The sequence below is a fragment of the Camellia sinensis genome, chromosome 14 (genome assembly GCF_055761805.1).
Source record: "Camellia sinensis isolate YWXY chromosome 14, ASM5576180v1, whole genome shotgun sequence".
Lineage (NCBI taxonomy): Eukaryota > Viridiplantae > Streptophyta > Magnoliopsida > Ericales > Theaceae > Camellia > Camellia sinensis.
In genome coordinates, this window is record NC_138974.1 from 34,604,583 (window position 1) to 34,618,171 (window position 13,589).

General features: G+C 34.1%; 1 long non-coding RNA gene across 1 annotated transcript; it reads left to right on the top strand.

The window, feature by feature from the left end:
- Window positions 1-1,521: 1,521 nt before the first annotated feature.
- Window positions 1,522-6,081, top strand: LOC114288069 (uncharacterized). The gene is made up of 3 exons (XR_003638104.2): window positions 1,522-1,904; window positions 2,243-2,290; window positions 5,586-6,081. It is a non-coding gene; the product is annotated as an uncharacterized LOC114288069 (long non-coding RNA).
- Window positions 6,082-13,589: the final 7,508 nt, after the last annotated feature.

The following is a 13,589-nucleotide window of genomic DNA, read 5'->3' on the forward strand; positions in this document are numbered from 1 at the left end:
CTTAGAGAACTGCATAAATGCATTATCAATTTTTATTTTTTATTTTTTTGTGGGTCTATTTAATTGACATGGTAGTAGGCTATCTGTCTGTCTAGGCATATGAAAAAAATTTATCATGCTGTGTTATTCCATACAAGAATTTGCATTTTTTTTTTTTTTTTTGTTGATGCAGGATAAGTGTTTAGAAATTTTTATATTTATATTATTTGCAGATTAGACTTTTATATTTAGTTTTCAATAGTCTAAATTTTTTAATTTCCTATTGTGGGGGGCAAGAGTCAAAATTGAGATCACATGTGAAAGCAAGGATAATCATTCAATCAATAATATTTCCAAGAATAATCATATTTTCCTCATCGATTCTAGGTTGTTTTCTTGTAGATTCAATAATTTCATTTATTAGAACAATATCTACTCATTTTCTCTATTGCTGCTATGCCATTTTCATACAAGAGTTTGTCATTTAATTTGTAAATTAAGAATATATAAATCCCATGAGTAAATTTACTCTAATTATCATAATATACTATCATTCACTGTTAAATTATTACTCTATTTGGTTAGGAGCTGGAGTTGGGAAGATAATAAATTTTGTCCTGAAAAAAATAGTGGTGATTCTAGAAATGAAAGAAAAGCATCGGAGTTCTATTAAGCTCATGAACGTGCTTCTTCGCGAAGTTTGGCTATGTAATTATACAAATACTGGAGGCAAACCCACATCGGACGCTGAGAGTGCCAACATTTTGGAGATCACTAGAATCTGGAATGAGAGCTAAAATCAACAAGAAAAAAAAGGTAATCTTTGTCCCAGTTAGTTGTTCCTTTTCTGTCTCGTCTAGATTTTTTTTTTGGCACAACTATAATCTAGGAAGCATGGATCCGGATACGGGATACGGGTACGATATGATACGGATACAGCGATACGACAAAATTTAAAAAAGTAGGATACGGATACGACGGGAATACGTTCATAAAAAATGTTATTTTTATAATTTTTAGTAATGTAGCATACATAAAAATAAAACTTCAACAATTTTTAGTAAACCATCATCAATTCAATTAAATTTCAATAATTTCAACATTATAGCATGACCCATAACAACTATAATACAATTCAAATTAAGGGGAAAAAAATTTATAAAGTTCATTTATTTATCAATAAGTTTATTTATTTATTTATCTAGACGAGATAGAGTTTATGAGTTTATAAGTTTACAAGTTCATTAATAAGTTTATTTATTTATTTAATAAGTTTTTTACCTTATTTGATTTATTTTGTTTTATCATAGAGGTAAACATAAGCATCTCATAGATGTGAAAGATGCTTAAGTTTATTTATTTATATCTTATTTATGTTAAGTTATTATTTTATGAATAAGTTATTAATAAAATAAATAAACTTATTTTGATTTATTTAAAATAAATAAACTTATTTATCTTATTTTATTAATAAGTTATTAATAAAATAAATAAACTTATTTTATTTATATATTAATAAATAAACAAAGTTCCTTTTTTTTTATATCTTATTTGCCTTTACCTTCTTGACTTTTGTTCTCCCCTTTGTTCTTCCTCACTCTGTCCGTGTCTACCTTCATCTCTCAACACCCATGTTTGTTTCAGACTCTCTGTCACTCTTCATCTCTCGACGATGCTGAGATGATAATCTAGGGGATGATCATGATGTTCGTGCTTCCTATCCATCTCCAGACCAGATAGATCGAGCGGGAGAGAGAGAGAGAGAGAGAGAGCGAGAGGGAGACAGAGAGGGAGTAAAAGGGAGAGAGGGAGGGACAAACCAGATCGTGATCGACGAGCGTCGAGCTGCTGTTCGCGAACCTGATTGACGAACCTGAGCGAGAGATGACAACAAACTCCTCCTTCGCCGCTGCTGTTCGACCTAGGTAAGTTTGGTTGATTAATTTTTGTTTTGTTTTATTTACCTTATTTTGATATTTTACACTTTGACCCCCATTTTAAGTTTTTGAAATTATTTTTTTGCCCTGCCGTATCCAAAAGTATCCTGACTGTATCCTCGCGTATCCTAAACATATCCGAAATTCAAAAATTAAAAAAAAAAAGGATACTTTTTTCCCGTATCTGATACGTATCTCGCCGTATCGAGCGCGTATCCATATCCGATACGTATCCGATACGCGTACGGGGCCATTTTAGAATATCCGTGCTTCATAGACTATAATCGTGTCATTGATGTGGCAATGTTACTAAAATTTGGTGCCAGCTAGCCAAGTTTCCTTGGAAAGCAGTCAAAAGAACAAAGAATAGCAAGGTATTTCTTGTCCCCCCTTTGCTCTTGTAAGATAAATTGATAGAGAGAGAAGGAGAGAATAAATTGTATGTGATGATTGTTGTTAAGTGTGTCTTTACAATATGAAAATGACTCTCCTTTTATAGAGGGGAGAGTGTACATAGGATGCCAAATGCACCGAAAGTAAAAGCAATAAACATTACAATAAACATTATAATATATGCTAATGTATGACAGCTATATATGACACTAACATTATAATACATATACTAACAGCCCCCCTCAAACTCAAGGAGGATAGGTGCTAGCCAACTTGAGTTTGGAGAGAGTAACAAAACAGGAAAATAAACTGATAAATAAAATAAAACAGGATAGGAGACACGGTATGGTCGTGTCAGACCGATGTAGCAGACAGTTTATGGGGTCATGTCAGACCGATGTAGAAGACAGTTTACGGGGTCATGTCGGACCGTTGTAGAAGCTGACCGGAATCAATGTCGGGACAGTTTACGGGGTCATGCCGGACCGTTGTATAAGAATTTGGTGGTGCACCAAGGTGACGACTTAAGGAGTGCGCCATGGGGTGGCTTGGGTGGTTCCCATGGTGTATAACCATGCTCACCAGCTTTGGTGGTTCGCATAGTGTGTAACCATGCTCACCATGAGATATGTAGAATACCCCCCCTCAAACTCAAATAGGTGGGAATATAGAAACCTATTGGAGGTTGAAACAAAGGGATTGATAAAGGGGAGTAAAACAGCTCAACACAGAGTGAAGATGCTAAAAAAAAAAAAACAAATGATAGAAAGGGGTTTGTGTTTTGTGTTTTGTGTTTTTTTTTTTTTTTTTTTTTTGGGTGTGTGTGATGTAGAACGATGAGCGGGGTGGATCCCTGATAGGAATAAAACAAGGGTGTTGTGCAAGCTGGATGGCAAGAATGGTACAAGGTTGGTGGAGCAAAAAAATCAGTGAGGTGGTGTTGAATTTTTTTTTTTTTTTTTTTTTTTTTTTTTTTTTTGTGGTTGGTTTGGTTTTTGTGGAGAAGGAAATAAAATAAAAATAAGAAAAATCAGAGGTGGGTTCTGAGGTCTGGTGGGATAGGATAATATATAAATATATATATATAAAAGAAAATAAAGTAAAAATCAGAGGAGGCTGGGTGTGTTGGGAGCTGGGTGTGTGAGGAGAATGGAATAAAAAAAAAATAAGAATGGTTTTGTGTTTAAAGAAAAGAAGAGTGGGTGGGCAATATTAAAAGAAAAAGAAAGGAAAAGAGGGGGACAAAAGTTGACGGATGGTGTATCATGGAATGATGGATCACAGAGTGTTTTAAAAAAAAAATAAAATAAAATAAAATAAAATAACAGAAGGTGGGATGGAGATTGGTTTTAAAATAAAAAAAAATGGGGTATAGGTGCGCAAAAGGTGGTGGAGTAACTCAGTTGCTTTGGGTAATATATTAGAAGAAACAAATACATATATATATATTAAAATAAAAGAAAGTTGAGTGGGGTTGGTGGGAAAAAAAAAAAGGAAAAGCCGGACACACTCATACACACGGCACGCGCACACATCCCACACCACCGCTGCCATCACACACCAGGCACGGCACACACAGACACAGGCAGACCTCTCTCACACACTGATACATCACCATTGACACCATTACATAGCAGCACACATGGGCATGAAGACACAAAACCCGTCCCTCTCTTCTCTCTCTTTCGTATGGAAGATCACCCCTTTGAAGCTCTAAATCTGGGGCGACACATGGCACAAAGAGACCCACACACATATACTCAACACACCCAGCAAACACACAACACACGATAGAGAACACACACACGGCAGACTCAAAACAGAGAGGGAGACCCAGACACACGATGGATGAATTTTGGCTCTCTCTCTCTCTCTATATGGCCGATCTAGACACACAGATCCACACAATTGTGGCACCCAGCAGCCACGCCATTCACGGAGGAGAATCCTAGAATGGAGAGATCCAGCATCAACAACAGAAAATCTGAAAACGGCGAGGAGAATGGCACTGCCACCAATGGAGACTACTCTCACGACGACAAAAAAGTAGATCGGCTTGGAGGAGATTGCTCCAACCACCTGAGGTCTGGAAAAGCTTGGTCTTCGTTGGCAGCCATTGTAAAAGCTTGGTCTTCGCATTTGCAGCTGACCAAGTTGTTGGAGTGATGCCTGTGAAGGCTGCGTCTGCGAGGAAGACGATGGAGTCTGAGGGTGTAGCTGCAGGGAAGATGGCAAGTCTTGTGGCGATTGAAGTGGCTTCTGTGGCGGTGATATTTGCTGCTGCCCAATTGACGGGACTTGTGCCCAGGACTGGTTAAAATTCTGCTGTGATGCAGATGCAAGTCCAGGAAAGACACCATCTGAAGGAGCAGATATTGGGATACATGTGTTTGAGGTTCAAGGCTGAGAGCTTGAACTAGCAGCAACAATAAGAAGATCAAGATCAAGAAGAATAATTTGTGGCAGCGGAGTGAAGGTATGTGTAGAGGTTCGGCGGGCGGCCAAGGTGAGGCTGCCGCCCGCCGATGAAACAAAATGACTAGGTTGTTAACCTAGCTCTGATACCATGTAAGATAAATTGATAGAGAGAGAAGGAGAGAATAAATTGTATGTGATGATTGTTGTTAAGTGTGTCTTTACAATATGAAAATGACTCTCCTTTTATAGAGGGGAGAGTGTACATAGGATGCCAAATGCACCGAAAGTAAAAGCAATAAACATTATAATATATGCTAATGTATGACAGCTATATATGACACTAACATTATAATACATATACTAACAGCTCTCACTTTTCAATAGAGCTTATTATTATTATTGGTTAAAAAGCTCTAACATTCAGAATCCAACCTTCTATTGAAAGACCAGTACTAATACATAACAGGACTGTATGAAATAATATATCTCAAGTCATAAAATTATACAATAAATTCAATATTTCTTGTTTTTGAATACAAAGCTTTTTTTTTAATTTTTTTTAAATGCCTATTTTCCAAATGCTAGAGCATCGCTTGTTTTATAACAAAATAATTATTTCAAAAAATTGAATTGTAGAATTCAGGAGGCATTCAATCCCATGACTTTTTTTGTTTGTTTGCTTTTGTTTTTACCTAATCGGAAAATATAATCAATTTTTTGCTTACATATAATTGATCTTTTAATGTCTCGTTAGTTGAGGGTGAACTAGAGTGACTAGTCCCATGACCTTTATTCCGTTGACTTCAATCGTAAAAAATAATCACAGAAATTACGTGTTGTGATTTTTTTTGGTTGCAGGAACACCAATACTAATTGCAGCAAAGAATGGTATCAGTGAAATGGTTAGCCAAATCCTCAATTATCTTCCTGTGGCCATATATGATACAATCCCAGAGGGAAAGAATGTGATGCTCCTAGCATTGGAAAACAGGAAAATTATGGTTTATAAGGAGTTGATGCGTCGCAATGTCACGAAAGATTTGTTACACCACAATGATAATGTCCGAAACAATGCATTGCATCATGCTGCAATGGTCAAAATTTATCTGCCCTTGTTTGCACCAAATGCTGTTCTTCGAATGCAATGGGAAATCAAGTGGTACGAGGTAAACAAGTCATACTCCAACAATCAACAAATTCAAAACTAATAGAAAAAATATTCTAGTAAATTCCTAAAAGCATACAATAATTATGAATGTATGGAGTGATTTGAGATGTTTTAAATAAGTGTACTTTTTGACTTTTTATATAAAAAAAAAAAAAGTGCAGAAAAGTAGAGAAAGTTGTTAGAAAAGAAGAGAGGAGATGTTGATAGATATTAATTGATGTGACCCAAATAAAAATATATATGTAAAAAAAAGTGCACTTTTTTAGATTAACCCAAACAAACACATAGATTTGCCTAATGTCTCTTGTAGTTTATTAAGGAACATTTGCCAAAAAGTATGTTGGCTCACCAAAATAAGGAGGGCATGGACCCAGACCAAGTTTTTATGGACACACATGCTGACCTAGTGCAAAATGATGCCGGCTGGCTAATGAAAACCTCGAACTCTTGCACCATTGTTGCATCACTCATTGCAACCGTCGCCTTTGCCACATCAGCTAGTTTGCGAGGTGGCATTGGCGGAGTCCTCGGGGAACCAGTTCTAAAACGAGAGGCCATGTTTGAGGTGTTTGCCATCTCATCACTCGTGGCGCTTTGCTTTTCACTCACAACAGTGCTCATGTTCCTTTCCATTCTCACCTCTCGACACCAAGCCATGGATTTTCATGTTTACTTGCCCAGAAAGCTCCTGATAGGTTTGATGGCGCTTTTTATATCAATAGCTATAAGATTTAATAATACATGTAACCATAATAATAATGCAGAATTAAACTTTACAGGATCTTGAATTCAATATAACTCAAGAATAAAACGAATATACCTTTATCAACCATTGAATTAGAGAAGTTGAGAAAATACTCCTAATAGTTGAACCTTTAATTCTTGGCTCACCTTCTTCTCTTTGTCTCTCTTAATTACGATGACTATAAAACTTAGAGTGATAGAAAAATACTCATGATATGAAAGAGGAGTCATCCATCCTTATATAGAGGAAAGAAGAGGGCCAGATAAATTCTATCAGAAGAATTTTTATCATCAAGGTTTCTTTCTTATCTTAAAAGAGTAATTATATTAAAATTCTAATTACTGAACTTTATATCAAATATTGTCTTTATCTAATTGTGGAGTCAAAATAAATTAAAACATGTAGATATATATAGGCTATTGGGCCACACTAGAAAATAAATCCAACATTCTCCCACTTGGCCCATTAAGCCGATTATGATGCAATTACAAGTTTTTCTAAAAAATATGCAACTTATAAAAAAAAAAAAAATTTGACTCATTGGATTGTATACTAAAACTTTGACACGTGATCATGATTTTTAAAAATAGCCAATAAGTTCAAATATATTAAAAACTATAATACTGTGATTACTTCAGATCACCAATGTGAGTCACAGCGGTTATATAACATTTATGTCATATTCCATTCTATGCACCACATGATCGATAACCTTCATTAACCCAGTCCATTATTGGGATATGTAATTATTTGCCTAAAATGCCCTTGTAATTTGTTTTGTTAAGACATTTCTCGTTTATCAATATTTAAATTAATGTATACACACACTTTTAGAACAGGAAAAACAGAAACAAAATTATTATTGTGCAAATAGTGTCAAATAAAAATAAGCACTCACTATTAACCATACACATCAATGGTTGCTTAAAAGACCCATCCTGATAACATGCTCTTTGTATGTCTTTGGTGGCAATCCCTTTGTGAATGGATTAGCAATCATAAGAGATGTGCTTAAGTTTTCAATTAACACTTGTTGTTTCTAGACTCTTTCTCTAACAACTAAGTACTTTACTTCCATGTGTTTGGAACCACTGGAGTACTTTCCATTCTTAGAGAAGAAAACTGCTGCGGTATTGTCACAATATATCTTCAACGGCCTGGTGATTAAGTCAACAACACCAAGTTTTGAGATGAAATTTTGCAACCATAAAGCATGATTTGTAGCCTCAAAGCATATGGAATGTCCTTCATTCGTTTTCTATCCAAGTCATTCCTTGGACATTATTTTTCACTTAATTTATCACGCTTCATGATAGATGCATCACCAGTTGAACAAAACTGCATATTGAATCTCTTCAAAACACGATCAATATATCCTTTCTGAGATAGTCCTAGCAATCCTCGAGATTGATTCCTAAAAATCTCTATGCCAATAACATAGTGTGCCTCACCCATATCGACCATTTTAAAGTTCTTGGAGAGATATTACTTGGTTTCATGCAATAAGCCAAGGTCATTACTAGCTAACAAAATGTCATCCACATATAGCACTAAAATAATGAACTTACTCCCACTAACCTTCAGATATATGCACTGATCAGCTGTATTTTCCTTAAATCCGAAGGAGTTAATGGTATTATTAAACCTTAAATACCATTTTCTGGAAACTTGTTTAAGGCCATATATGGATTTCTTTGATTTGCAAGCTACATTTTTTTTACCTTTCTTTACAAATCCTTCTGGCTGCTCCATATAAATTTCTTCATTGAAATTCCCATTCAGAAAAGCAGTTTTCACATCCATTTGATGCAACTCTAAGTCATAATGAGCTACCAATGCTAGGATAATTCTAAGTGAGTCCTTCTTAGATACTGGAGAAAAGGTCTATGTATAGTCTATGCCTTTTTTTTTTTTTTTTTTTTTTTTTTTTTTAAAGTAAAACCCTTGGCAACAAGTCTGGCTTTAAATCGTTCGATATTGCCTTTTGCGTCGCACTTGGTCTTGAAAACTCATTTACACCGGACCTTTTTACAATTATTAGGCAATTCGACGAGATCCCAAACACCATTCTGTTCCATGGATTTTAACTCTTCATTTATAGCATTAACCCATTTAGTAAAATCATCACTATTCATGGCCTGTGAAAATGAGACTGGATCTTTGTTAATCCCAATATCAAAATCAGATTCCTGTAGATACACCATGTAATCATCTGGAATGGTAGGCTTTCTTTCCCTCTGAGATCTTCTCAGAACTGCCGGTTGTGGTGGTTCTAATGTTTTCAATGGTGGTATCTTCATGAAGTGGTGAAACATGAGGTGGCGAAGGATTTTCACTATGTTGTTCGTTTTCCTCAGCCTGTGGAATAGTCTGAGGAACAACAATTTTTTGATAAGGGTAAAATGTTGGCACATCCACCCTAATTTCTTCGAAATTCACCACTCGTGTTTTCTCAGTCCCACTAATTTCACCATTCTCTAGGAATCTAGCATTACTAGTCTCCACTATCCTCGTACTGTGATTAGGGCAATAAAATTTGTACCCTTTTGACTTGTCTGGATAACCAATGAAATATCCAGATATTGTTTTTGAGTCAAACTTTTTCTCTTGTGGGATGAAGATTCTTGCCTTTGCTGGACAACTCCAAATATATAAGTGTTTCAAACTAGGTTTCCTACTAGTCCACAACTCAAAAGGAGTTGTTGAGACCGCCTTACTAGGAACTCTATTTAAGATATATATTGCAGTCTTTAAAGTTTCACCCCACAGTGAAATGGGTACAATTAACTTAACATACTCCTAACCATATCTTTAAGTGTACGATTACGCCTTTCAGCAGCTCCATCCTGCTGTGGCGTACTAGGCATTGTATATTGAGCACAAATGCATTTTTTTTCTAAGAATTTGGCCAATGGGCCAGGATTTTGGCCTGACTCATCATATTTACCATAATACTCACTACCCCTGTCTGATCTCACTATTTTAATTTTTTATCTAATTGTCTCTCAACTTCAGTTATGTACACCTCAAGGATGTCAATAGCCTGAGATTTTTCATGAATTAGATATACATATCCATAACGTGAGAAGTCATCTATAAATGTGATCAAAATATTTTTCACCACTAAGACATGGGATGTTGAGTGGCCCGCAAATATCTGTATGCATTATCTCAAGAAGCTTATTACTTCTTGTGGCACCTTTCTTGGTGTGTTTGGTTTGCTTTCCTTTAATGCAATCCACACATATCTCAAAATCAATAAAATCTAGGTTTTCTAAAATCCCATTCTTCACTAATTTTTCAATGATATGCCCCAACAGTCTATGCCACAAGATTGAGGATTTATCATTAATTAGACCACGTTTTAAACCAATATTCGAATGTAGAGTTATTAATGATTGTGCAAATTCATGATTTAAGGTAATTTTATATAAGCCATCACATAAATTACCAGAACCAATTATTATTGAATTAAACATTAAATTGAGTTTTCCACAACTAAATAAAGCTGAATATACAATAGGATCTAATTTGGATAACGAAACTAAATTCCTAGAAATTGAAGGAACATAAAAAGTGTCTTCTAGATCCATTTGATGACCCGTCTCTAAGATCAATCGATAGGTTCCTACAACTATAACTTCAGCTTTGAGACGGTTCCCCATATAGACAAATCTTTCACTTTCGTTTGATTTTCTAGTTGAGAGGTATCCTTGCATGGAATTTGTAATGTGGGTCGTGGCCCCAGAGTCAATCCACCAAGTGTTGGAAGGTACTTCAGCAAGATTTGATTCATAACAAACAAAAGAAAATTTCTTACATTTCTTTTCGAACCAAGCCTTTCGCTTGCTACAGTCTTTCTTCACGCGTCCCTTCTTGCCATAAAAGTAGCACTTGATAATGAAACCATTTTAAGCTTGATTTTCTTCCCCAGGCCCATTCTTTTTCTTGCGTGGATTTTTCTTTGATTTTACAAAATTACCCTTCTTTTCCTTTATAGTTCCATGAGTTACAGCCAATGCAGTTTGACGTCCTTCCTCCCTCAACCTCACTTCCTCATGAACACACATATTAGTCAGCTCATTCAAACTCCACTTATCTTTATTGGTGTTATAGTGAATTATGAATGCGCTGAATTGTGATGGAAGTTAGGTGAGAATGAACTGCATGAAGAAAGTTTTATCAACTTGTATCCCTAAAGTTTTAAGCTTTGCAACTTTCTCGCCGTATTAAGGATGTGATCCTAAACTCCTCGGTGGCCATTATATTTCATTGTTGTCAATTCAGCCATAATAGTGCTAGCAAGTGGCTTGTCGATCTTCAACAGCCTTTAAGTATTCCAATGCAATAAGATAGAATATGTAACGGCCCAAATTTTACTTTAAGCATTAGGGTAACGTCATTAAAGAGTCATTTGGTCAATAACCAAGTAAGATCCCAGGAAGGTCCGAGGAGTCAATATAGCCTCCCTTCTAAGTCTAACTACCTTAGATAGCAAGCTATCTTTTTGACAGATCTTAAGAGGTATTAACACAAGATCTCATAAGTAACGCGGAAAAAAGACATAAACAATATACATATTAAAGCTTTGAGAATTGTAATGATGAATTATTGATATCACATAAGTCTTTCCTTTGGGAAAAACTTAGGTTTATATATTATCCACTCGTCAAGAATCACTTGTGTAGGTCTAAAGTAATTTATGCAACTCTTCAGTTAGTCATGTTACCTTTGGGTATTCAATTCTAATCTGTCAAATTACATAAGTTACCCTTCCCAGTTCATAATTATTTGAAAGTGACTCTTCTTTGGGCTAGTGTCAATCTCTTAATTATAATAATATCAATATAATAATATCAAATTATGTAATATAACAATCATGAATATCTCGTATAATGGTCAATAAGAATTACACCTAATATGAATTAACCACTCAAATATTTAATATTCAATGTCATAAAATTATATCATGATATCAAATTTAAATCATGAAAATATACAAATATCAACAATAATAGACAATAAGTGTATAACCAGATGAGGTAAAATTAAAATTCTTTAATAGACCGAATAATTCAATAAATTGCTTTTAATTTATGCCCCAACCGATTATTTAAATAATAATTTTATAATCATTCAATTTTATGGCATACAGGAGGAAGTACCATTCCTCACTAATATTATAATGATTATAAAATAATAAATCGAAGCATGCAAGAAACTGAAGCATTCATATTACTTATTGTAAAGGGATATGAACAGCATGTTAATAGCATAACAAAATCAAAAGGTGTATTACACGTTTGATCAATTCAAACAAATTGAGAAAATATTTTAAAGTCAATACCGATAATAAAACGAATGTACCGTTTATTAAAAACAGTATAATAAATGTATTATTATTCCAAGGTGTATTGATTCATAAAACGAAAGTTTTGATACCGCATGTAAGATTTAATAATACATGTAACCATAATAATAATACGGAATTAAACTTTATAGGATCTTGAATTCAGTACAACTTAAAAATAAAACAAACATACTTTTATCAGTTATTGAATTAGAAAAGTTGAGAAAATACCCATAATAGTTAAACCTTTAATTCTTGGCTCACCTGAACCTTTAATTCTTGGCTCACATTCTTCTCTCTGTCTCTCTTAATTAGGATGATTATAAAACTTAGAATGATGGAAAAATACTCATGATATGAAAGGGGAGTCACCCATCCTTACATAAAGGAGGGAAGAGGGCCAGATAAACTCTATTAGAAAAATTTCTATCCATCAAGGTTCCCTTCTTATCTTAAAAGAGTAATTATATTAAAATTCTAATTATTGAACTTTATATCAAATATTGGCTTTATCTAATTATGGAGTCCAAATAAATTAAAATATGTAGATATATATAGATTATTGGGCCACACTAAAAAATAAATCCAACAATAACTTCCAAGTTGGTGTCTTTTTGCGACGGACATTTCTTCGTCCCCAGAAACATAATCAAACGAGCACCGGTTGTTGAATATTTAGTGGGGTTTCTACCTGTGATGTTTTTCATCATAGCACAGTGCCCACTCTACCTTAAGCTTTTCTCCACTACAGTATTCAAGAGGGATCCTTAGCATGGCTTCAAGTTACTGCCTATATATATATATATAATTTTATGTGTGTTATGTTCTTGTTTCCCAGCTTCATATATATCCTTGAGTTTGATAATGGATAAACATTGTTGTGATTTAATTCCCCATGCTTTGTATTAATAAATGAGTCTGCGTTCTCTGTTGTTTTATATCTCTGTGAAATGCAGTGTCAAAGAGTACTCATGATGCCAAGCTCATTTCATAAAATGAATTCTACTAACTATTGTTCATTCAGCGTTTGTTAAAGATTAATGATATAATAATAATAATAATAATGGGTAACGAAATATTTATATTATAAAATTATTCTTTTGGATTGTTAATTAAATATATTTTTGGTGATTTCACAAATTGTATGAGGTGTCTCTCTATGATTGGATGACTGTAAATCAAACCCATAAATAAGTTAATCTCTTTTTCGCTGCATTTTCTCCTTTGAGTAATGTTAGGGATCATAAAAAAATATCATGAAGATGATCATAAAAGATTCTTTACATTTGGATTACACATACAATAAAACACTACACTCTAATCAAAGGATGAAAAATCTTTATGATATATGTCATGTTATTTTTTTCATAATCCCTCGGATTATTATTCTCCTTCATACCCCAACAGGTAACAAAAACCCTACTTATCAAGGCAAAATGAACTTAATTTTTCAGTATTCACCCAAAAAAAAAAAAAAAAAAAAAAAAAAAACTTAATTTTCAGCGGCAGTTTAAAAATTTTGTTACAAAAAAATGTCACTAATTTTTAACTTTTAGAAATAGTTTAAAAAATTCATCAATAATTTATAAAAATTGTGAC